Below are 24,736 nucleotides of genomic sequence, written 5' to 3'. Positions count from 1 at the left end.
AGTGTGGCTTAGGGTTTAAGAACAAAGATAAACTTGCTTTGGGGCAGGGGGATGTGAAAAAATTATACCAGGTATTCTCAAGTGCTTACAACAACGAAATGCTTGCAACCATGGAGGCTGACTGGTGCTTGTACTTAAAGTGACTAATTGGAGGCTGAAGCACCGTTTAACTTTTTTCCAGCCAGACAGAACCAGATATCGTATGTTGTCCGTGACTCTGACGCCCATCACTGTTCGTCAACCAGAGAGAATTATCTACTGATGAAAAGCAGAACAATTAAGAACTAAGAAAAGAGGAGAGACCATTAAAGAAAAATGGAAAAATTTAAGACAGTAAAAGAGCACCAATTGTATCACAAAAAGGGAATTTACAAGGAAAAAAAACTGTAGCCAGTGAATACTTACTCACAGTCCTCTACTTTTTAACATGCAAGATGTATCAATCCTTGGTTGTCAAGGAAAAAAAAAAAAGCTATTGCAAAAGAATTCCTATTAGCTTTAGAAACAGAAATTTTAAGAGGTAGTTTTTCATACCTTCTTCCAGTCCCCAACCTCATTTTGGGTTAAATCTTATTCAGAGGAAAAGCACTTGGTTTAGAAATGTCCTTTCTCATTTTCTCAAAATCTCTTCTAATGAGATGAAATTTAGTGTTGCTGTGTCTATTAAGAAAAGAGGTGAAGAAATAGAAAATCCACTTTTGGTACCATTGCACTTCTTGGGACTAAGGCTTCCAGTACTGTATTTTCAGAAGTTAACTAACAGAACATTATGAAGAAAACAACTTTTATGCAGTTTGGGGGGGAAATGCAAATGTAATGAAATTAAAAAAAGAAAAAAGTCAACTATAACCCCGTCATCCTAAGATACTCACTGTTAACAAGCCTTAAAAACAGAAAATTATTCGGCACTTACCTTATAGAACCCTAGCAGGACCATGAGGCTTCCTCTCATTTTTCATTTTGTGACAGTTTCTGCAAATTTTCTACAGATACATGGGTTGAAATCTTTACTGGTGCCCTAGAAGGTGAGATGATCTTTCAACATTAAACATCTTAATCTCCTCACTGGAAATTTTCTTTTCTTGAGGTGAATAAAAAGATACGTAACTTTTCTTCCTTATATTACTGTTACTATGACTATCAAGAAACTAAGAAAGTCCTTTTCTGATTTTCTGTGTCATAGCAGGAACCCCACCCTTCATAGACACAAGAAAAACTCACCTTAGGTGAAGCCTTAGGTGAACTGTATCTTGTTCACCTAAGACCCAAAACTATAAAGGCAGAGATTCTCTTTCTCCAATAATTTTAAACGATCTTCTTTGTACATAATCTTGGCCACGTTTTAAGTGGAAAGAATGCAATATAAGAGATAAAAGAACGTCTAAAAACAAAAATTAGGGATGGAGAAACTACTGGTTATAGAATAGGCAAAGAAATCAGTAGAAAACCCGGAAACATAATCTTGCATTTTTAAGAATAGTCTTGAATATGTATATACAGAATAGGTATAAAAACTGTGCAGAAAACTGTTGAGAAGTGGTGCCAGGATAATTGATAGTTTATTAGGAAAAAATATTTTTTCTCATACCATGTAACAAATTAAGTTCTGGGTAGATTCAAGAAATATTATTTTTGAAAAACTGATTAAATAACTAGAAGAATGTATTTCTGCATATTTATCTAGTCTAGATGGGTAAAGCTTTTCTATACATTAAAGCAATGGAAGAAATATCAGGGTAAAATGCCAGTAACTTGAAATATAGAGAAATATAAAATTTTTATACCTCAAAAATAATCGTAACAAAATCAGAGGACAAAAGCAAACAAGCAAGAAGATGTGTTTTTTTCAAAAACTGGGGCACAAAGAAAGCTAATGACTGTAGTTTATAAAGTGTTACTATAAATCAGTGAGGAAATGGACAAAGGTCATGAACTGATCATTCATAGATGAGAAAATACAAATAGCTTCTTATATACGAAACAATTTTTCAGCCTCACCAGTGAATACAAAGTTAAGTAACAGGGACCTGACAGAATAGCAGAGATTTTTAAATGACATCAATCAATGTAGTCAGAGCTTCAGGAAGACATTCATGTACTGTGTTAATGTAAATTGATACAACCTTCCTGGTAATATGTACTAAAGACCTGAAAAATGATGATATCCTTTGATCCCATATTTTTCTGCTTCTAGTAGATTATCCTAAGGAGATAATTTGAAATGCTAAGATTTATTCACATACACAAAGTATTTAAGTATACCCTAGATGTCTAATATTAGGAAAATTATTAATAAATTATGGTATAGTCATATGGAAAATGATAACTACCATTGAAATAATATTTAAAGAATTAATAATAGCATGAGAAAATATTTTTGGTTGATTGAACAAAAACATGGTATGTGAAATTCTGTGTAAAGAATGATCTTAATTATGTGAAGAAAAAAAGAGCGTAGGAAAAAATACTGGAACCATTCCTAGATGTGGTTGCATGTGACTAATAAGATAAGATTTAGTCATGTTTTTGCATGCTTCTTGTAACTTCTATATAAATTCCAAATTTTCTACCAAGTATATGTCTTATTTTTAGGAAGGAAAAATTAAACTTGAATGGGATTCAGAGTATGCCACCCCAAAATACGCCACTCTGGCATAAGGCTTATTTGGAGCTGAAAACACAATTGAGAAAAAGCAGACACAAGGCAAACTCTATGGCCTCCCCCTCACTACCAGAAAGGGCAGGCCAATTCTTAACCACCGGAGACAGCTCTAGACTCTTAACCAGCCCAGAAACTGCACCAGAGGACTCTACATAATAAACTTTGCTAAAACAGTCCTTATTTTCCATTGGTTTTCCCCATATATTTACCACCCTTGGAAGCCTAAAACCCTTCTCCTTTGCATTGTCACTTCTCCATAAATTTATTGTTCTTTGCTAAGATGCCATAGAAGCCCAAGTTGTAAGCATTCCTTTGAGTTACTCATCACTGAGTATTCTGTGTGTTGAATTCATAAACTTGTTTTTCGCTCATTAATCTGCCTTTTATCAGTCTAATTTGCAGGACCCCAGTAACGAATCCAAGATGGGTAGAGGAAAAAAATTTTTTCTTCCCCTACAAATTACCACAATAATAAAAAGAACCGATGGTCGGCATCCTTCTTCAGCAATATTAGATTGCGTTCTGCTTGAGAGTAGAGATAACTGGATACTTTCAAGCCCATAAAGGTACTCCTACCTACTGTGAGTCAGTTTACTGCGAAAGGCAGATTGCTAGGTGACTTGTTGCGGGGGCGGGGGGGGCTACTTTCCCTTCTGCTTCGTCCAGGTTTAGTTTCCCCTTCTCTTTTACCCACACTTGATCCAAGTAAAAGCCAGGGAATATGAGCACCACACCCCTCCCCCTTTCCAAGAGCGGCGAGATAGGGTTGTTTCCATCTGTCCTTCCCAGCTTGAGAAGAGAAAAATGAAAAGGAGTGGTCTCCGTTAGGACCTGCATAAGCTTCTCTGCCCTCCTTCTTGTAGACCACTTCTAAATATGCAGCAACATGCTTCCTCGGGGAGTTTAGTTGAGAAACAGGCACAGGGAATGTTTAACCTAAAAAATATATATTTGGGTGTTTTAAAATGGTGACTCTTAAAGTGATAAACCCGATGATCACTACCGCTTTTAACAGCATTACAACCACAGTGAGAGCCAGATCTGAAAATAAAGAAGCTGAAAATGCAGTCAGTCTTACCAGAGTTGACTTGGGTAGAGGAAGGGAGATGAAGAGGCTCAGGATTTTTCTCCAGACAAGTCCAAAGTGAATTGGGTTTATTTTTTTTTAATGTTTATTGATTGATTATTTATCTTTGGCTGCATTGGGTCTTCGTTGCTGCGCAGGCTCTCTCTAGTTGTGGCGAGCAGGGTCTACTCTTTGTTGCGGTGCGCGGGCTTCTCATTGCGGTGGCTTCTCTTGTTGTGGAGCACGGGCTTTAGGCGCGCAGGCTTCAGTAGTTGTGACATGCGGGCTCAGCAGTTGTGGCTTGCAGGCTCTAGAGCACAGGCTCAGTAGTTGTGGCGCACGGGTTTGGTTGTTCCTGGACCAGGGCTCGAACCTGTGTCCCCTGCATTGGCAGGCGGATCCTTAACAACTGCGCCACCAGGGAAGCCCAGGGTGTTTTCTTTAGATGAAATTAAAAGCAAAATGCAGATTGTTTCTGTTTCTAAGGAAATGGAGGGCCGAGTCTCTGATTCATTTGTGATGCCACGCCACATCCTTGAATGAAAGCATCGCTGTCCAAGAAGCTTTGAACGCTTTTGGAAAGCCTTTGAACCTGTTCTTTTCCCTCTAAATCTTGTCGTTGCGTTCTGATTGCAGAAAGCATATTTTAAATCAGTAGGGGCAAATGTAATTAAAATCTGAGTACACAGATTTGGGGTGTCTGGCCAGAAACACCTTGTCAATGATCACAACTTCCTACAGTTTGATTATATTATTCATCATGTTTTCTTTATGTCTAGAACCCAGGAGTTAGGAAAACCTAGCTTTTTCATCTAATTTCTTTCGAATCAAAGTTCTCTTTTCTCCCCTCTCTCCAACAACAGCAACAAAAATCTGATTTATTCAAGTTGGACTAAAAGACATAATTCAGCAATATGCCACCATCACCCTAAGGTTTAATGTTCTCTCCCCTGAAAATAAGTAAAAATAGCACTTTATCCTCACGCTTGGTGGTTAGGAAGAGAAAAATATGGGAAGAGTATAACCTAACAGCTACCCTTAAATTGCAATTTGAGGGCCACACTCATTTGCATCCCTCCACCTGCCCTGAGGCAGCATCCCACGTGCAGAGTCCTGGACACAGCAGCTTGGCTGAGATGACAGAAACCATTACACCATTACAGAGAAGCAGAGGGCCAGGCCGTGCTCCATGGGTTTCATTAGCTCACTTGTTGTGTAGGATGCAAATGATGTCTGAAGGGCTCTGGACTTGCTAACCAAAATGTTCATCGCTTAGAAACAGCGAGAAATTAGTTAGTGAGATGTTTATCAAGTACCTGGAACCAGAGCTGACTTTCTGTGAAACATCATTGTGGAATCCAAGCCAAAATCTCTCTCTTCTGAGCCTGAAAGAAAACATCGTGTCAGAATTAGTAAGGCAAAGCAAAGAGAAGGGAATGAAAACAGCTGATATTGAAAAGGACTGCGGGGAAAATACCTGAGCTACAGTAATTACAGAAGAGCTGAGATTCTGAGAGGTTAAAAAAAAAAAATTGGTTGCACTGCTTCTTTCAGAAAGACAAATGTCTCAAATACAGAAGGGGTATTGAGTTTCTCACGTGGGTCAGGGCGAGGACTGTGGTCCATAGGGTGTGATTATGAGGTGATGCTAAATGGTCTCCTTAAAATTCAGGTTGAAGTGAGTTTTAATGGGAGAGTTTGTGTTTTGTATCTTTGTTTTTTACTTATTATGAAAGTAATAAACAATTACAGTTATTTAAAAAATAAAATATATACTTTTATATATTTTATAAATGTATAAATTAGAATAGAATAGAATCAAAAGACACCAAATAACCCTATGACTAGAAAAAAATAAAATTATATCAAAAATTTTTAAAAGTTAGGGGTACTTTTCATGTTTTTAAGCATATGCTAACATATTTCAGTGTGTGTTTGTGTGTGTGTGTGTGTGTGTTGTGTGTGTTGTGTGTTCAGTGACTACTTCTTTGCCTCTTAGAGCCCCTAAAAGTTTCCAACTTCCTAGCTATGGGGAGAAGGAAAGAATATCTGAAGATCATTGGTAAATAATACTTTGAATCTCTCTGCGGCTTATGAAATTGAATTTTAGTCCTATTTAAAGAAAAGTTCCTGTGGTAAAAAGTTTTTGTGTGTGTTTCTCAGGCAGGAGAAGGACAGAAGAAACTACCCACAAGACTTGGGTTAGGCAATTGATTTTAATCGTGGTTTCTATTAATTACTCAGCAATTTCAGGCAATTCTCCACTTTCACACCATCGTTTTCCCTTGTGTAATGGGAAGGGTGATAGAAACTCTGAACTTGGGGACTCGGTCTCCCAGCACTGCTACAAGCTACACCTGTCTTTTGGCCAGTTCTTCTCAGCTGGGGTCACACGTTCTGCCAGCTCACAGGAGCCAGGAGGCTTCATTACCCGTGGTTTCAAAGACCTCTGAAATCTCTTGGGAAGGGGGCTGTTGAAATTCAATGTCATATTATCCAGTTCCTGAAGCATTCATTTTAGAGAGAGAGAGAGAGAGGAAGAGTACAGAGATTGTGCTGCGCTGCAAAGGAAATTTAGGAAAAGGTTTTCTATAAGTTTTAAGTTGAAGAAATGCTTCCTGATTTGAGAAAAGACACAATAGACTCCCACACAAATAAGATGCTTCTCGGAAATTAAATCCTTAAATTAGCTATTAATTTAAGGTCATCGAAATTCAAACTGGCGGTGTTCACCTTCTCTTCCCTTTACTAGAAGTTGCTCTGTGATTATCTCTTACCAGCACAAACCTGTATGATGTGCAACGTTGCTGCAGGGCTTATGCTGCTATGGCATACCCTGGCTGGGTGTGCTCAGATCCCAGGGCCAGCACCACACTTCGACAGTTTCCACAAAACTGAGAGTGGTACATTGGAAGGCTGCCAACTTTATTTAAGAAGTATTATTCTTTTTTCTAAGACTGTGTCCTTCCTACTTTGGGGATATTCAAATGTTATTTTCTTTTATGAATTAATGATCATTGAAGATGGCAGTTGTGGTATTTTTAACATTCTTATTTGATCGAATTTAAACTTGGCAACCATATATTGATCTTCTCACAATTTCACAATTTCCTTTTCTTTTTACATTTTACTGCTCTGCAAAATCCAAACTCTGGAAAACATCAGTCTGTGGCTAATTCTGTCTATATGGTAATAGGGAGAATGCAGATAATCACCATTTTCAATCCAAAGTATCAAATTCTTCCCCTACTAAAACATGAGCCTCAGCTGATGGTAAGTGGGACACGCAATGTGCTTGAATTGTATTTCTCCCTGCACCCTCTAATAGGGTTCCTAAAATTAAGCCACCAAAAGGTCAAAAAAGAAGGAAGCAGGCAAAAATTATCTGAATAATAAATAAACCGGCTGAGTAACGGACCCAGTACTGATTTAAAATGAATAAAAATATGTCCTATGCAATGTTTGGAACATACTTACACTAAAAGTTTATTCACTGTTTATTTTTAATTCAGATCTAACTGAATATTCTGTATATTATCTGGCAGCCCTACACCCAACACTTTCTAACCCTTTAGAAAATACATAGATAGTAAAACATGACTTCGAGTAGCCCGTACATATAAATGGCTATTAAGGAAATACACCTACGTGGCTATTAGTGACATACTCTTTTGGTTATCTTTATGTTGTCTAGTTTTCTCATCTATATGTGAAATATTTAGATGATTGGGTTCTCATAAAACATAACAACCTTCAAGTCTTCCCTGGTGGCACAGTGGTTAAGAATCCGCCTGCCAATGCAGGGGACACGGGTTCAAGCCCTGATCCGGGAAGATCCCACATGCAGCGGAGCAACTAAGCCTGTGCGCCACAACTACTGAGCCTGCGCTTTAGAGCCCGCGAGCCACCACTACTGAGCCCATGTGCCACAACTACTGAGGCCCGCGTGCCTAGAGCCTGTGCTCTGCAACAAGAGAAGCCACCACAGTGAGAAGGCTGTGCACCGCAATGAAGAGTAGGCCCCGCTCGCCGCAACTAGAGAAAGCCCACGCGCAGCAACAAAAACCCAACCACAGCCAAAAATTAAAAAAAACAAAAAAACATAACAACCTTCTGTTAAATCCAGAGAAGAGTAAAACACGTTAACTTGCCATCAAGTGGCTTAACTTGCAAATGAGCTGATAACCAGTGTTTACAGGCAGATGCTGCTGAGTAATTCCCTTCAACCCATGCAATGTTTCAGTATCTGAAAGTTTGTGTGTGGGAAGTGAGATGGAAAGCCAGGATCCTGTGAGGTGCTCTTCCAAGTACTCAGCATACAGCCAACACACTTGTTCTTTGTTTTGCCCTCTGATGTTAAAACTAATACAGAGTTAAAAACTCTGCCTTTTGAAATAATGCCATTTGCAGCAACATGGACAGACCTAGAGATTATCATACTAAGTGCAGTAAATCAGACAAAGAAAGACGAATACCATATGATATCACCTATATGTGGAATCTAAAAAACAAAAACGGATACAAATGAACTTATATACAAAACAGAAATAGACTCACAGATATAGAAAACAAACTTATGGTTAGCAAAGGGGAATGGGAGGGGAGGGATAAATTAGGAATTTGGGATTAACATATACACAATACAATGTATAAAATAGATAACCAGCAAAGACCTACTGTATAGCACAGGGAACTATACTCTATATTCTGTAATAACGTATAAGGGAAAAGAATCTGAAAAAGAAATATATATATTTCTTTGCTGTATGCCTGAACCTAACACAACGTTGTAGGTCCACTCTACTTCAATAAAAAAATTAAATTAAAAAAATTAAACTCTACCTTTTTTCACCAGACTACCTGGCAAATGTAGAGTTCCACACCTTAGCCTGAAACAAAAGTAATAATAAGACTGTCCAGTAGTGCTAGTAACCTGTCTGCTAATATTTGCAGGGAAATTGCTTTCCATCTGCAAAGTTGACTCCTATTTTCTGTTAGGGAAATGAATTGATATGAGCTGGAGCTTGGCACTGAAGTAAGAGTCCAGGTCAGATACCTGGTGTATACATTTCATTTAAACGAGTGTGAATGTGGGTAGTATTTTCTTTTGTTTTTTCCCCGGCCACGTCAAGGTTATTGTGGAAGTAATGTGAGGGAAAGAAAATATATGGTGAACAGTGCTTGGTATATTTGAATATATTCAAATGAATGTAGAGTCAGAGCCAATTTTGTGGTCAGTATCCAGGTGAGTTGCTGAGGATTGGGAAAGGAAAGCTGGGTTGGTTAGAAGGTCCCATCCTGGCTCCAAAGCCAATCTACCCAGGTGACTTTGGGCATATCACGTTGTCCTCTGGACATTAGTTTCCTCCCTTCTCAAATGAAGGGATCACAGAGGTTAATACCTGCTATCCCTTTTAGGCCTGATCTAAGGAGGTACGGAAGAGAGAAGGAATTCCTGCATTACAAGTCGGTGAATAGGACTCACCTGCTTACCTTCTGGGGGTTCAAAGGCTGTAGATTTAAAATAGCAAAGACACATGGCTTGATCTCATGTTCTGACCTTCACATGTAGAAGTGCAGCCATTCTTCATGCCTTCCTCTGCCCACCCTTACCTTGTCAGAGGACGATTGGTTGGACCGTGTTCTTGGTCCTCCTGGGGAACCCTGTGAGCTCTGTCACCGACGGTCCCTCTGGACTCCCAGACACACAGGTCATTGTTATCTTTCTTTTTCAGGGCTGTTACTTGGGTTGGAGAAGAAATAGGCAGAGTTCAACCATTGTAATTATTTATATAGATATATACAGATGACACATACCACTTCAGTTTCTAAATCATACTCTGGACTCAGAGTTTCTTTGCCATATGCTTTCCAGGCCTTTTCCCACTGGGCTTGTTCCAGTCAGAATCTATGAAACACTGCCCTTTGGTCAGCATTTTTAAACTGGACTCAGATGGGAATATATATATACTTTTGGAGGTAATCAGCATATACTACAATTCTGTCCTTTGTAACCATGTAGAAAACATGGTGGAAATTATCCAAGATTTCAGTGGGGTCCTTTCCATTCTGAGCCCAGAAGCTCATTTTTCTTCCTGCTTCCAAAGATCGCTGTCCTTTCCTAGTACTAAATCCTAGAGCAAAAATCACATGTCTTCATCTTCCATTTTATATTCCTCACTGAGGAGCATTGACTTGAGTGCCCTTTTTTCTCCTTGGGTTTATGCCAACACCAGAGAAGTTAAACCGGGAACCCCCTTTACTTCCAGGAGCTTTTGTGTTATTCTCATTCATGGGGTACATTCTCAACTTAAAAAGACATTCCTATGGCCCCCAGCCCTCCCTTGACCCCAGTTACTCCTTATCCCCCACTTTTTGACTATGAACCTATGTTGGCCTTCCCAAGATGGAAAACTACTGGATCGCCTCTACCTCTGTGTAGCCCACACCTAGTACATTGCTGGCGTTTGCCCAAATTATGCCACCCTGTTTGGGATCAGCTGACACCATTGTGATCAGTCTCATGACCTGGCGGCATTCCACTGCCTACCCAGGCCATTGCTCCATCCCAGTGCCTCTTCCAGGGCTCATGGATTTTCTCGCTGTCTCATGTCTTGTCAGGCTCATCCAACATCAACCCTTTTATTTATTCAGCAAGATAACTTGAGTACTATTATGTGTGGGTCATGTGCTCTGCCAGGGTGAATTAAAAACTGCAGTCCTTGTCCTCAAGGAGCTGAGACTCTAGTGAGAAAGGCAGACAATAAAGAAATAAACAGTCAGTCTAAACATTGACAAAGGCTATGAAGAAAACAAGGTTGCTGAGAGTGACAGGTGGAGCCTATTTTTGATAATGTGGTCTGCAGGGAGAAGCCAGCTGTGAGAAGAGAGGGGTTGGTAAATGCCTTCCAGACCTTGGGCCCAGCAGGTAAGCAGACCCTAAGGCAGGAAGGAGCTGGGTGAGTTTGAGAACTGAAAAGGGCCTCTCTAAATCCTCCCTGCTTTTCCAGTCCTTTCTTTCGCATAGACGTTTCTGACTTCACCCACTCACGCTAATTAATCCATCTCCTAAGCTGCCACAGGTCATTCTCCTGGCTCCCCTTATTTGACATATGCTGTCGTTGTTTAACAGTGTGGAAGATCTTTACAAGCCTTGGGTTCCATACTTCATCTCTCCAAGAGCATTAATCAGGGTTCTACTTATATCGAAGGTGCTAAAGAAACACTTGAACTCTAGTCAGTTCATTAACCATTAAATCAAAAGCCTGGTCTATGCTAGGTGGTACATGCTAGGTATTTTGCTCAGTGCTGGTGTTTAAAAATGAAGAAACCCCAGTCTAACATGATAGAAACCCCAGATTGAACAACATTCTACCACATACCTTACCAGTATGGCTCAAAACTGTCAAGGTCATCAAAAACAAGGAAAGTTAAAGGAACTGTCACAGACCAGAGGAGGCTAAGGAGACATAATGACTAAACATAATGTGGTACTTGGATGACATCTACAATAGGGAAGGACATTAGGGAAAAACTAGTGAACTCTGAATAAACTGTGAAAATTAGTTAAGAGTAACAACCTAGTGTTGATTCCTTAGTTGTAACAAAATATACCATTGTAAAGCCAGATGTTACAACCAGGCAAGGGGTATAGAACAACTCTCTGTATTATCTTTGTATCTTTTTTATAAATCTAAAACTATTCTAAAATATCTCATTTAAATTCAAAATAAATAAATAATTAAGACATAGAACCTGCCTTCTGTGAGTTTACACTCCCGTCAAGAAAGCACACATCTAAATAAACATTTGCAATACAGCATGATAAGAGCAACAGTAAAATTATGTACCAAGTACAGAAGTAGCCCAAATGAGGCCATGATTGTCACTAAGAATTTAAGGAAGGTTTCACTGAGGAGGGAAATGCCTGGAGCTGGGTTTTGAAGGATTATAAGGGGTTTGAAGAATGTGGAAGACAAGCCTGGAAAGGTTTGTTCAGGTCAACTACTTGACGAGGCATGGAACCCTTTCAAGCAGTTTGGCATTGACAGAAGAGAAATAAGGAAGAAAAGAGAAGAGCACCACTTGGGTATTTGCTGACCAGTCTTGGTAAAATGGTTGGTAACCTCATTATTTGTGGCTGGGGCTTGAGCACTGTCCACCAGAATTCTCTCCCATCAGTCTCTGCCCTACTGTGAAGGCCACCTGCTTGGTCACCTTGGATTCTAGTATACTGGGCCAAGTTTCTGGAGGGGGCTAGAAAACCAGGAAAAGGCATGAGTACAGGGAACCACAGGTGCGGCAATGTAGGGACTGAGACGAGCTCAGTGGTCAGTCATGGTCATTGTCTCCAAAGTGGACAGGCCAGAATGTCTGCCACCCCCATCATTGCAGGTCAAGGGGGTAGAAGGTGAATCCATGGAGAGCAAGGGCTTTGTGCTCTGTTGGTGCTGCACCCCCAGGGTCCCAGTGCCTGGTTTGAGGTCAGTTCTCAAAAACAAGTTTCTATGAGTGAAGGAGAAGACTTAACCCCAAGAGGCCTGGTAGCCCTCAGCCACAGGGAAATGAAACAGAACGGGAACCTGACCTGGGACAGGCCACCCTCGGGTCTGGAAGTGGCTGGCCACCAGTAAGGATGACCTCTCACGTTCTCTCTCATGGGAATAGACGGGAGGTCTGAAGAGGAGGAGGCCGCTGAAGCCCAGAGGAGAACTTGAGATGGAGGAGGGTCTCCAAGGACCATTCTTGAAGGACTTGAGCAAGCAGAATCAATGAGTGTGCACAGTGGACAGTGAATAAGCCAGCTGGTATCAGAGAAGCAAACATACAGGGAGAAGCTGCAGCCCTGAGGGATACCATGTTGCCCAGGGGAGTGAGACTGAGGGAGAGGCATGTTTTCCATTTCCAAGGGCCCCATCACTCCGTGGCACCCGGGACCTCTACAGTGTTCTGTAAAATGGGGGTAATAACAGTGACAGCATCATGGGTTGGTGGTGGGATTGAAGTGACATTATCCGAACAAAGCACTTAGCACAATGCTTAGCACCTAAGTGCTCCATGTTGTTATTTTTGAGATTGTTGTTTTATTATTCTTATTAGATTCTCATGAGAAATATTCTTATCACTCCACATATAGCCTTGTGATGAGCATCCCCTAGCTTGGCGAGTCGTTGTTCCTTGCAAGCCCAAAAAGACACAAAACCTAATTCCAAAATTATCACTGGTCAGACTTGCAGCAAATGTTTGGCATAGCCCAAAACCAAAAGATTTGGTTTTGCAGCAAATATAAACATATGGGCAAAAGCCTTTTGCCCAGTGGGGGTCCTAATCCCTAGGGATCATTTCCCCTGTCAGTCCTACAGGGAGGGTCCCTGCATCCTCAGGTCTGTGTTTGATGGATCTGGCGCAGACAGGTACTTCCAGGTTTGGGGACTGTTAGCTCAAACAGGTGCCAGGCTGACCCACCCTGAATTGAGTGGGCAACCAGGAAAGTCAGAGACTGGGAAGCCAGGTGTTGAGAGGAACATGGGAGAGCTCTGAAGACACACCTCATCCAGCCCCACCACCCAAAAATGGTAAAAGGTTCATTATTTTACTTTGGCATTTGATCAGTGGTTTCACGCACATTAACATTATTTGTTTAGTTTTTTTTGAAAGGGTCCCATGGGTACATGATACAGCATTCAAAAGGATATAGAGTAGAGGTAAACCCTGTCCTTTGGCCAGTTAACAGTTTCTTAATGCAGCCTTCTAGAAATCATCCATTCTATGGGACTTCCCTGGTGGTGCAGTGGTTAAGAATCCGCCTGCCAATACAGGGGACACGGGTTCGAGCCCTGGGCTGGGAAAATCCCACATGCCGCGGAGCAGCTAAGCCCATGTGCCACAACTACTGAAGCCAGAGAGCCTAGAGCCCGTGCTCTGCAACAAGAGAAGCCACTGCAATGAGAAGCCCACGCACCACAACGAAGAGTAGCCCCTGCTTGCCGCAACTAGAAGAAGCCTGCACACAGCAATGAAGACCCAACACAGCCAAAAATAAAAATAATTAATTATTTAATTTTTTTAAAAAAAGAAATCCATTCTATGAATATATGAGCATGATGAATCCAAACACACATATTCAAATATATTTATACATATATACACACACACACTATTCTGTGTATTGGTCCTTTTCAGTTAACACTATATCTTTAGAGCTAATTTTGTACAGTGCATACAGAGCTGCCTTATTCTTTTTCAACAACTCCGTGATACTCCATTTTATGGATACACTAGCAGTTATGTAATCCCCTACTAATCAACTTTTAAGTTGTTTTCAGACTTGACTGATACAAACAATGTTGCAGTGAATAGCCTCGAGCATATACCATTTTGTACATATGCAAATAGATGTACAGGATAAATTCCTGGATATGGAATTGTTAAGATAATGGGAAAGATGCATTTGTAATGTCAATGGATACTGCAAAGCGGTCCTCCATAGAGATTTTACCAGTTTACGTGCCCACCAGGAATGTATGTGAGTGCTTGTTGCCCTGCGTCCTCACCAACCCAGAATGCATACGTTTTTTATTTAGAAAAAAAAAAAAAAGATTTGGTTTTGCAGCAAATATAAACATATGGGCAAAAGCCTTTTGCCCAGTTTTTTCCTGAAGCCCAGTCTATCTCTCTGAATGTCTGTCTCTCTGTTCTCATCTCCTGTGCAGGTATGTGCACTCACACAATACCTTGCCCTCACCCTGCTGCAGTTTGATTTTAAAAGCTTTACTTCTTTCTTTTTCATATTGCAGTGGGTTTTCATCTTTGGTGGTTTCCATTTGCAAAAAAAAAAAAGAGAAAAGTAATTCTTGGGTGAGTGTTTTCACTGAGTCCTACGTTCCCCAATGCAGAGGGTCTCTTAATTTTTCCAGAAGCGACTGCTGCTGTTACTGTGCCAGGAACCATTTCTTCATTAATTTTTCCAAAGCCCTGATAATACTGAGGAGACAGATACTGGGGCCGATAATGCCCAGTAATTCTCAGTATTTACAGAGCTTCTTTGTCTGAGATCTCAAAGCACTGGACAGCATTAAATCATCATTCCCTTGGCTCTCTCAAAAGCATCCTTGAACCTAAATGGATGATGCACAGAAATGAAAACTCTGCTTTCCAGTCAGATTGTCTGAAAGGTGACCAGGAAGAGAATACAAACGAACCAGTATAGTTTCTACCATAGCACCATGTGATTTTGGTTACTCTAATTTTCTGACCTTTTGTGGATGCTTTTCCAGTGAATCGCCTGTGTATAAGCAGCAGATAGAAAAGTCTCTCTTCCATGCATGTGGTAAAGGGGTTAAATGATATCTGCGGGGTGAGTCCCTGGATGCAAAGCGAGGTGTGCTCAGACCTTCAAGCCACTCGCATTCCCTCTGGACCGAGTCTCTGCTTGTCTTTTCTATCTGAGAAAATGTGTAAATATGACAGAACACAACTTCCACTGGCCCAGAAAAAGAAAGAAAGGAGAGAGACGGAGGGGGGAAAAGAGGAGTCAGGCAAGGTGAGGTGAGGGCCTAATTCAGATACGATGTTTTCATTGAATGTTGGACTGTCCCTTATGAACAGAAAGCCCAGCCCGGCCTCATGCATTACATCGGATCCCACCAGTGAGTAATCGTCCTCAGAAAGAGATTTGCCGTCACCCCACCGTACCCCTCCCCACCTTTTCCCACCCCCTAGTCTCCACAATCTCCATATCCTACACACATCACACACAGAATATCAGTCATAGAGCAAGTATTTTAGTGGGAAAATGTTAGCAAATATCATCTCATATTTCAGATATAGAAACCAAGGCGCAGAGAAGCTGTAATTTATTTAGTGACAAAGATTCTATGTTAGGCACACAAATCCCAAACTGCATCTACTGAGTCGGGAATTATCCATCGATAGGGTTGACTTTTTAAAAGTTAGTACACAAATAACACTGAACATTGAAATCAAAGTAAACATCACTGCAATCTCACCACCTCCAACCAGTCATACTGCTTTCATCCCCCCTCCATGTCCTTTGAAATTCTTAGTCCACATGCACATAAAGTAGTAACCGGAACCTAAAGAGTATAAAATTGTGGGCAAGAGCCCAGGCACTGGAGCCACGCTACTTGTGCTTATATCCAACTCCACTGTTGAGTCGCTGGGCCTTAGTTCCCCTGTCTGTAAAATGGGAATTTGCTTTGTTTTGTCTTGCGGTATGCGGGCCCCTCACTGTTGTGGCCTCTCCCGTTGCGGAGCACAGGCTCCGGACGCGCAGGCTCAGCAGCCATGGCTCACAGCCCCAGCCGCTCTGCGGCATGCGGGATCTTCCTGGACCGGGGCACGAACCCGTGTCCCCTGCATCGGCAGGCGGACTCTCAACCACTGCACCACCAGGGAAGCCCTAAAATGGGAATTTTAATAGTACCCACCTCATGGACCTGTTATGGGGAATCTATGAGATGCTTATGTTGAGTAGTTAGCAAAGTGCCTAGAATATTGTCTGCACCTGGTAAATCTTACCTGCCGCTGCTGCTTCTGTTATTATTAAATTTTGCTTTCTGCTTTTTAAAATGTATTAAAAACAAGTTAAACAAAATTGTTTGATAGATCACAAACCCTTACTAAGCTGACTGCCCACTCCTGGTGGCACTGCTTCCTCTAGGTTCCTGGGGGTGGGCCCTTCCACTGCAGAGGGACAGGCAGCACCTTTTAGCCCCTTTCTTTTCAGACCCTCTGCAGACCACACCTGCTCTGAGCTTCACTGCTATCCTGACCCTCTCACCCTACAAATCTCGTTTTTAAGAAAAAAGAATAGGGTACAGATATTGTATATCAACTATACATCAATTTAGTGAAGAAGGAACCACAGAAGACACTGCACTCCTCCATAGTGGCTGTATCAATTTACATTCCCACCAACAGTGCAAGATGGTTCCCTTTTCTCCACACCCTCTCCAGCATTTGTTGTTTGTAGATTTTCCTTTAAAAACTAAAAATAGAATTACCATATGACCCAGCAATCCCACTACTGGTCATATACCCAGAGAAAACCATAATTCAAAAAGACACATGCACCCCAATGTTCATTGAGGCACTATTTACAATAGCCAGGTCATGGAAGCAACCTAAATGCCCACCGACAGACGAATGGATAAAGAAGATGTGGTACATATATACAATGGAATGTTACTCAGCCATAAAAAGGAACAAAATTGGGTCATTTGTAGAGATGTGGATGGACCTAGAGACTGTCATACAGAGTGAAGTAAATCAGAAAGAGAAAAACAGATATCGTATACTGACACATATATATGGAATCTAGAAAAGTGGTACAGATGAACCAGTTTGCAAGGTAGAAATAGAGACACAGATGTAGAGAACAAACATAGGGACACCAAGGGAGGAAAATGGTGGGGAGGGAGGAATTGGGAGATTGGGATTGACATATATACACTAATATGTATAAAATAGATAACTGATAAGAACCTGCTGTATAAAAAATAAATTAAAAAAAAAAAAAAGACATTGCACTCCTCAGAGTTCCCAAGGCCTAGGTGGGTCGCTGCATCAATCTGACCAAACTGTGTTCTGAATATTGCTTTTCAGAATGATGGTAATAAAAGGCTTTGTCATTCTGGTAGTTCTAAAACTAATTTAGTATTTTTTGTACTTTAAATTTTTTTTTTTAATTGGGAGTAGGAGTTTATTAATTTATTTTTGCTGTGTTGGGTCTTTGTTTCTGTGTGAGGGCTTTCTCTAGTTGTGGCAAGTGGGGGCCACTCTTCATCGCGGTGTGCGGGCCTCTCACTATCGTGGGCTCTCTTGTTGTGGAGCACAGGCTCCAGATGCGCAGGCTCAGTAGTTGTGTCTCACGGGCCTAGTTGCTCCGCGGCATGTGGGATCCTCCCAGACCAGGGCTCGAACCTGTGTCCCCTGCATTAGCAGGCAGATTCTCAACCACTGCACCACCAGGGAAGCCCTGTACTTTAAATTTTTTAAGAACATTTTGTGTTGGTGTAATTTCAGAGTTATAGAAACTTGCAAGAATAGCACAAGTGCCCTTTATACAGATTCACCATATGCCCTTTATCCGGATTCACCAGTTGTTAACATTTTGTCTTCTTTGCTTTATTATTCTCATTCTCTCTCTCTGTCTCTGCCCCCCCATATACAAGTGTGTGTGTGTATATATATATATACAAATATACATATATGCATATATGTGTGTGTGTGTGTGTGTATATCTAGAGAGAGAGAGAGAAACAGAGAGAGGGAGTATTCCTCTTTATGCTTTCTCAGAGTAGATTTCCTAGGAACATGGTCATTCTCTTCCGTGACCACAGTACAGTGATCATAATCAGGGAGTGTAATGTTCATACAATACTGTTCTCCAACCCACAGTCTGTTTTTGTATTTTTAAAACCTCACTTGAAAAAGCAGGTATGGGACAAAGATGGTAAATGTACATCACAGCCTAATTAGGCCACTTGCTCAGCTGGTGACCTTCTCGCTGGAGTCATTCTTCAAAGCCCAGCTCTAACAAGGCTCCCCAGCAAGCCTTTGTGGCTTCTCTCCCACCTGGCAGAAAAAACTTCTCTGCTGGGGAGCCCTCTGTGCAGCCACAGTGATAGCCCTTCATAACATATAGCTACCATTTATACTGTCTGTCTCCACATCAGACTATGAGCTTCTCAGGGTTCCCAGGGCCCCCTTGTGTAACTGACAGATAATTGATGCTTAGGAAATGTCTGTTTAGGGGATATATGTATACATACAGCTGATTCACTTTGTTGTACAGCAGAAAGTAACACAACATTGTAAAGCAATTATACGCCAATAAAAATAAATAAATAAATATTAAAAATAAAATAAAAAATGAATGAGCAAATAGACAAAAGGGAAGCGTCCGGTGAGTCGAACTTGATAAAAGAGTTAGATTATTTCTTTAAATCTATGAGCTGAAGATTCAGCTGTACACGATACAGTGGGTGAGATTATTCATTGATCTTAGGAACATCTTAGGGCAAGCAGAAAAAAAGCATACGTGGGATCTTGGCTCATGCCTTACTGCCACTCCCTCAAACTTTTTTCTCCTCCCTCTGCTCCAAAATATAGTATCTGCTGAAAAGAATACAGTTATGTGCCGGGGACGTGTATAGACTAGACTCTCCGAAGAGCCGTGCCTGTGAGCATAAGAAACGCAGCCCAGGATTTCAGCACTTGGCAGCCCTGGGCTTTCCATCGTTCCTGCCACGTTAGCACGCAGTAACTTTCCGTGCCGGCTCTGGGCCGGGGAGGCGGGGGGCGGGGCTCCGGGCTGTCCCCCTCGCCGCGGGAGCCACCATCAGCGGGCGCCAGGGTGCCCAGCAACCCCTCCTCCTCGGGCTATCCCGAAAAACCACATGTCCCCATCCAGGGAGCGCTCCAGCTGAGTCTGTGGCAAAACCTGGGAACTTCCAGGGCCCTTGAACTGGAGCGTGGAGCTTGCTGTGTTCGCAAGAGCTGCTCCTTCTGGAAGGTGCCCATTGGTCCTGGCAGCTGCTACATCCCAGGCCCATGCTGGTTCAAGTATCTCAAAACAAAGACCTTGGTTGAGTTCAGCCTTTACTGAGCAGGCACTGTGGTAGGTTTTGGCATTGTGATGGTATTTCATTTTCATGTTAACAAATGCCTCTGTGGCGTTTGCTGCATGCCTGGCACTTGTTTTACAAATATGAACTCATTTAATCCTCATGACGGTCTATGAAGTTGGTACTATTATTGTTTCAATTTGGGGGCACACAGAGAGGCTAAGTAACATAAGAGGATAGGACTGGGTTTCTGCCCTTGTTTAAACTACTACTGTGATGTCTTTTTCTCTTTCACATTTTCTACACTGTTTTCACTTACCTCCTTTTCCATTTGACAATGATCTCATCAACCTTGTTGTTTGAGTCAATCTATAAATATGCGTTAATACTTCTCATGCACTCCAGAGAATTCTGAAGGATATTCCTCACTTTAAATGCAATAGAGTTTGGTTAGGGAGGTGAAACATCTACAGTTTAGCAACAAAGGGAGAGAGTGAGAGATGCTGACCATGGGAGCTTCAAGGAGATGAAAGGAAGGGGAGAGTCCTCCTATAGGCAGGAATGGTTGGGAAGAGGCTTTGAGAAGGTGGATGGAACTCTTTGAAATCAGATCAGCTTTGGATAAATGGAACCGAGAGGATCAGCCTTGTGTGGACAATGGCTTCCTGGGCTTTGAGACCTGAAAATACAGGCAAAGATGCTATGTACCGTCTGCAGAAAGTGTCTCAAGTAATGTCTGTGGTTCTACACCTGAAAATCATAAAGCCCTGAAATCTTGGGTAGTTTGCTTGTTCTGCCAGCTCCCGAGCCCTAGTGAAGTGTTGAAGATGGCTGATCCTTGTGCTACAAGCCATCGCGATTCATATGATGAGGTGATGATACAGAGAAGTGTGGGTGAGAGCAGACCTCCAGCTTGAATGTAGACAAATTTCAATGCTATGAGACCCATGAAGTAGGAAAGCAGTAAATGTGTTTGAGTTTCCAGGATTGTGACTTTCTCAGTTTCTTTATACGTTATGGTATTCTTATACGGTAAAATTTAAATTTTTTAGCAATTAAAGCAAAAACAAATATTTTTCAAACCCACTAACTACAAATGCACCCAAAAGGAATCATCATGATACATCATTTGTGATATGGGGTGGCCGTATTGGTAGCCCCAAGATATCTTACACCAGAATTGGTCAAAAGAAGCTGAAATGACGGCTGACAATGCAAAACACTAAATTCGATCCTCTATAATCAGAGGACTCAGGACTTACCTTTGTCTCCAAAGAAAGATAATCTACTGAGGAAGATGTGTCCATTTTTGTAGTGGTTTTATTACCATAATCATGCTTTAAATCAAAGAAGCCATTACTGTGTATTAAATTCTGGAGAGTGCACTTTTCATTATGAAACGTTACGGTAAGCAGCATATGTCCGACATGATTGCAATTAGAGTTTAGTGAACCACAAGAAGGGACGATCCATGTAGGATACATCCGTGTAAACTCCTTTGCCAGGAACAAGTTTTAGCCTTCGTACAGCTGTTGAGGGAAAGTTTTCCCTGTGAGAATATCTGTCAAGTTTTTATTTGAACAGGGAACACCTAGTTTATGTTTTCAAAGACCACTCCCTTCTTAAGCTGAGCGCCTTTGGGTGTGTCAGCAGGAGGTGTTGGGAAAGAAAAAAAAAAATTTGCATGAGCTTCAAACCCAGCAGATTAGCAAGACTTGGGGAAATGGCAAGACAAAAGAATAATCCAAAGATACTGTCCATTCCAATCTCATATATGTAAATTTTGGGAAGTGATATTTGGAGAGTTATTACAGGGGCAGTGAGGAAGGGATTGTGTTTAAAAAATAAAATTCACAAGAAAAATGACTTTCTGTTCTCTTGAAATGAGAAAGTAAATTATTTTTATTTTTGTCACCAGAGTACAAAGAACATATTACCTATGTATCCTGACTTTCATAAAGCTCCTTTATGGGCAATAAATACGTGAAAAAAGTTTTGTCCACATAATTTTATAGTGAATTAAAGCTTGGTAGGGTCAAATATAGCATGAGTGGGTACCCTGCCTCCTAATATTTTAATCCAGTCATTCAACATTTGACATATACTTGGCCCTCCGTATCTGCAGTTTCCACCTGTGCGGATTCAACCAAGCATGGATTGAAAATATTTGGGGAGGGCTTCCCTGGTGGCGCAGTGGTTGAGAGTCCGCCTGCCTATGCAGGGGACACGGGTTCGTGCCCCGGTCCGGGAGGATCCCACATGCCGCGGAGCGGCTGGGCCCGTGAGCCATGGCCTCTGAGCCTGTGCGTCCGGAGCCTGTGCTCCGCAATGGGAGAGGCCACAACAGTGAGAGGCCCGCTTACCAGAAAAAAAAAAAAAAAAGAAAAAGATTTGGGGAAAAAAAAAAATTCCAGAAAGTTCCAAAAAGGAAAACTTGAATTTGCCTTGGACCCAGCAACTATTTACATGGCATTTATATCATATTAAGTATTATAAGTAACTTAGAGATGATTTAAGGTATATAGGACGATGTGCATACATTATATGCAAATACTGTGCCATATCGTATAAGGGACTTGAGCATCCTTGGATTTTGGTATCTTGGGGGTCCTTGAACCAATCCCCCACAGATGCTGAGGAACACCTGTACTTACTGGGCACTGCTGTGTGCCAGGTGCCTGAAGTGCACAAAACACGACATGCTTCGGAATGTGTATTTGTATGTGTGTGTGTGTAAGGGCTCTGTGTCAGCCTGTACTCTGAGTGTTTGTGGAGGGCTGTGTGGGTAGGTGGGGGGCAGCAAAGGGAGGAAGGTAGCAGAGGTCATCTCTTGGCCTTGGTCAGAGTTGGGAGAGGCTTGGGTCCTGCTACCCAGGCATTGCTCCATCGCTATTCCTGAGCATGGCGTTGCCATCACATTCTTGGAGTTCTCATTTACCTCTGCCTCACCTCCAGGAACACAAGAGGGAAAATCCAGCCAAGCTAAGTGTTAATGGCCAAGAAAAGAAGAACATGTGATAATAATTAGAAGGATGTTTAACAACTTATCTGTGGCCTATGATTGTCATGTCCCGATGGGATCATTAAACACTGCCCTCAAATACAAACCCCAGTCACTTCTCTATGACTTAGTAATTTTAAGAAGCAGAGTTTGACATACCATCATCACTCTTAAGAGCACAACACCCTTTCCAGGGATCTCTCATTCCCAACTGCCTCCCTCTTTCCCCCATGCACACAGGGCCACCCCAGTCCCTTACACAATAGGGCCCTACCTCTGAAACAGCTCCGTCCCAAGTTAGGCTTAGCAACTGTTGTCAAGGACCTGAGGAAGCCAGGCTTTGTGCCCTCCATGGCCGATCTTCCCATCACCAGGTATGGGAAGACAGGGCTGTGGAGAAGCTCATCCGTCCTTCTTTACTCATTAACAAAAGGACTTGTCATCTGGAGAACTGGTTGCCATGTGTTTATTATTAGGAGTTCAGGACAAACAGGTTCAGCAACGCACCAAAGGTTTTTGGCAAACAGAGAACATAAATGGTTTCCATATGAGCTGGACTGGGAGGGAGCAACTTCCCCAGACCCTGGTTCTCGTGCGCTCACATTCTTCCTATGCCCACCAGACACTGCCTGTCATGGGTTTTACTGGGTAAACTCATGTGCCATCATTAGCCTTCTCTTCCCCAGCTGCTGACGGAAGCTCAGGTACAGAGTCACCTGCCAGCTCCCAGTAAGTCCTCAGAGCTCTCATCCCATGAGACTTTAGGGAGAATCTTCCCTCCCTTTCTCATTTTCTACGTGTTGCAAGGTGCAGGTTAGAGATACCAGCTGGGGTGTTATTCTTTTCTATTGCCAGCTTCCCAGATAGGCAAACCTTCAGAACTTAGAAACAGTCTGTGTCGGGGCTCAGTAGAGAACAGAAGTCACCCTCTACCCCTTTATCTGTATCCCCTGACCCCAAGTGTGGGGGATTACAGGATTCAAAATACAGGAATCAGAGCAATCAGCTCAGCCAAGTGCTCCAGCCCTAAGATGAAGAAGCACAAAAGAGCATTAGGACTTTTGACTGTGGATAATGGCAGCTAATCCACCACCATGTTCTCGGAAGCAGAGTGGGTGCCTGCGGAGTGGTGCTGCCTCTTTTCACTGGCAGCTCTTAAACCATGGCTTCCTGAGAAAGCTGTCCTGGTCTCTCCTTGTGCATAGAAGCCTGGATAGAGGCACAACCTTAACCTTATTAATTTTCTTATTGTCTCAGGATGGGAGTTCTTATTTTTTTCCTCATCCCTGTAGCATCCCTGTAGCAAGAATAGGTAAGTAATTTGGGAGCTTACTATGTTCCAGGCATTTTATATGTATGTAAGTGTGTGTGTGTGTGTGTGTGTGTAATCTCATGTAAGCCTTATGATAACTATGACTGTTAAGTATAACTATGAATATTAATTGAGGAAGCGAGTTTCAGATGTTAAGCAACTTGCCCAGCCCAAATCCACATAGCTAGTGAGTGGCAGAAGTGATAGCTACTTCTGTCAAGCGCCGAAGCCCTTATCCTTCCTACTGTGCCAGGCTGCCCAACACTTCCCAAGGGTTGTAGGACTAAAGCCAGAGTGTCAGTGAGCTATATTCTTTTTTTTTTTTTTTTTTTTGCCCACGCTGCACAGCATGTGGGATCTTAGTTTCCTGACCAGGGATCGAACCCACGCCCCCTGCATTGGAAGCGCAGAGTCTTAACCACTGGACTGCCAGGGAAGTCCCAGTGTGAGCTATATTCTAAGCTCTTAAATACTTGGAGCTTTCTCCAGAGGTATTGAGCTCATCAGTGCACTTTATGGATGCCTCTTTTCTTCAAAAATATACACACACGCACCCCAAAATAATCAACCCCTTAATGTTCCTCCCCGTATTACTTGCCTTACCTCTATAACCTTCTCATTTCCATTTTCCATCCACTCGGGCTCCTATTTAGAGCCCACTTTCTCTAAGTGTGCTCCCCTCAGCAGGTGGCCATTCTCCAAAATTGTCCTTCCTTCCTCTCCCTCAACTCCATCAACACTCGCATTCACTCCATGCTCTTAGGAGGAAAGTATTCCATGAAGCCAAACTTGATTTAAGTTCCATTTCTGAGATATTTACCTTTTGACCAGATAGTCCACCAACCTAAATGGGTGAATCGCCAATCATAGGATACTCTATTTTTCACCTAAATGTCTAACCTCATTATACAAATGATAAAGCCTATTATAGAGGAGAAAAAATGTACCCATTTTTCTCAATAACCTACGAAAAAAGTTACCAGTTTTCCTTTTTCATGTTTTATCATACACATACGCAATTTTATGTTTTTGTGATTATAGTATAGATTCAAAGTGCTATTATTTTTTTTCTATATAATTTCTCCATATCAGGCATCACCTATTT

At 41.8% G+C, this 24,736-nt stretch overlaps 1 protein-coding gene and 1 long non-coding RNA gene across 4 annotated transcripts in view; one reads left to right on the top strand and one right to left on the bottom strand.

The window, feature by feature from the left end:
- RORA (RAR related orphan receptor A) overlaps window positions 1–24,736 on the top strand; it is a 929,914-nt gene that overhangs the window by 782,738 nt on the left and 122,440 nt on the right. The gene's annotated exons all lie outside the window — the stretch shown is intronic.
- LOC141278032 (uncharacterized) lies at window positions 1,026–22,759 on the bottom strand. 3 transcript variants are annotated; one of them, XR_012330165.1, is made up of 4 exons: window positions 22,594–22,759; window positions 10,279–10,472; window positions 9,222–9,471; window positions 1,026–5,113 (listed from the first exon to the last, which is right to left on the bottom strand). It is a non-coding gene; the product is annotated as an uncharacterized lncRNA (long non-coding RNA). The 3 variants fall into 3 exon arrangements; XR_012330163.1 differs by having other exon boundaries at window positions 1,027–5,113; window positions 9,342–9,471; XR_012330164.1 differs by lacking the exon at window positions 10,279–10,472 and having other exon boundaries at window positions 1,027–5,113; window positions 9,342–9,471.

Source organism: Tursiops truncatus, chromosome 2, assembly GCF_011762595.2.
Source record: "Tursiops truncatus isolate mTurTru1 chromosome 2, mTurTru1.mat.Y, whole genome shotgun sequence".
Taxonomy (NCBI): domain Eukaryota; kingdom Metazoa; phylum Chordata; class Mammalia; order Artiodactyla; family Delphinidae; genus Tursiops; species Tursiops truncatus.
This window is presented reverse-complemented; position numbering and strand designations above follow the sequence as displayed.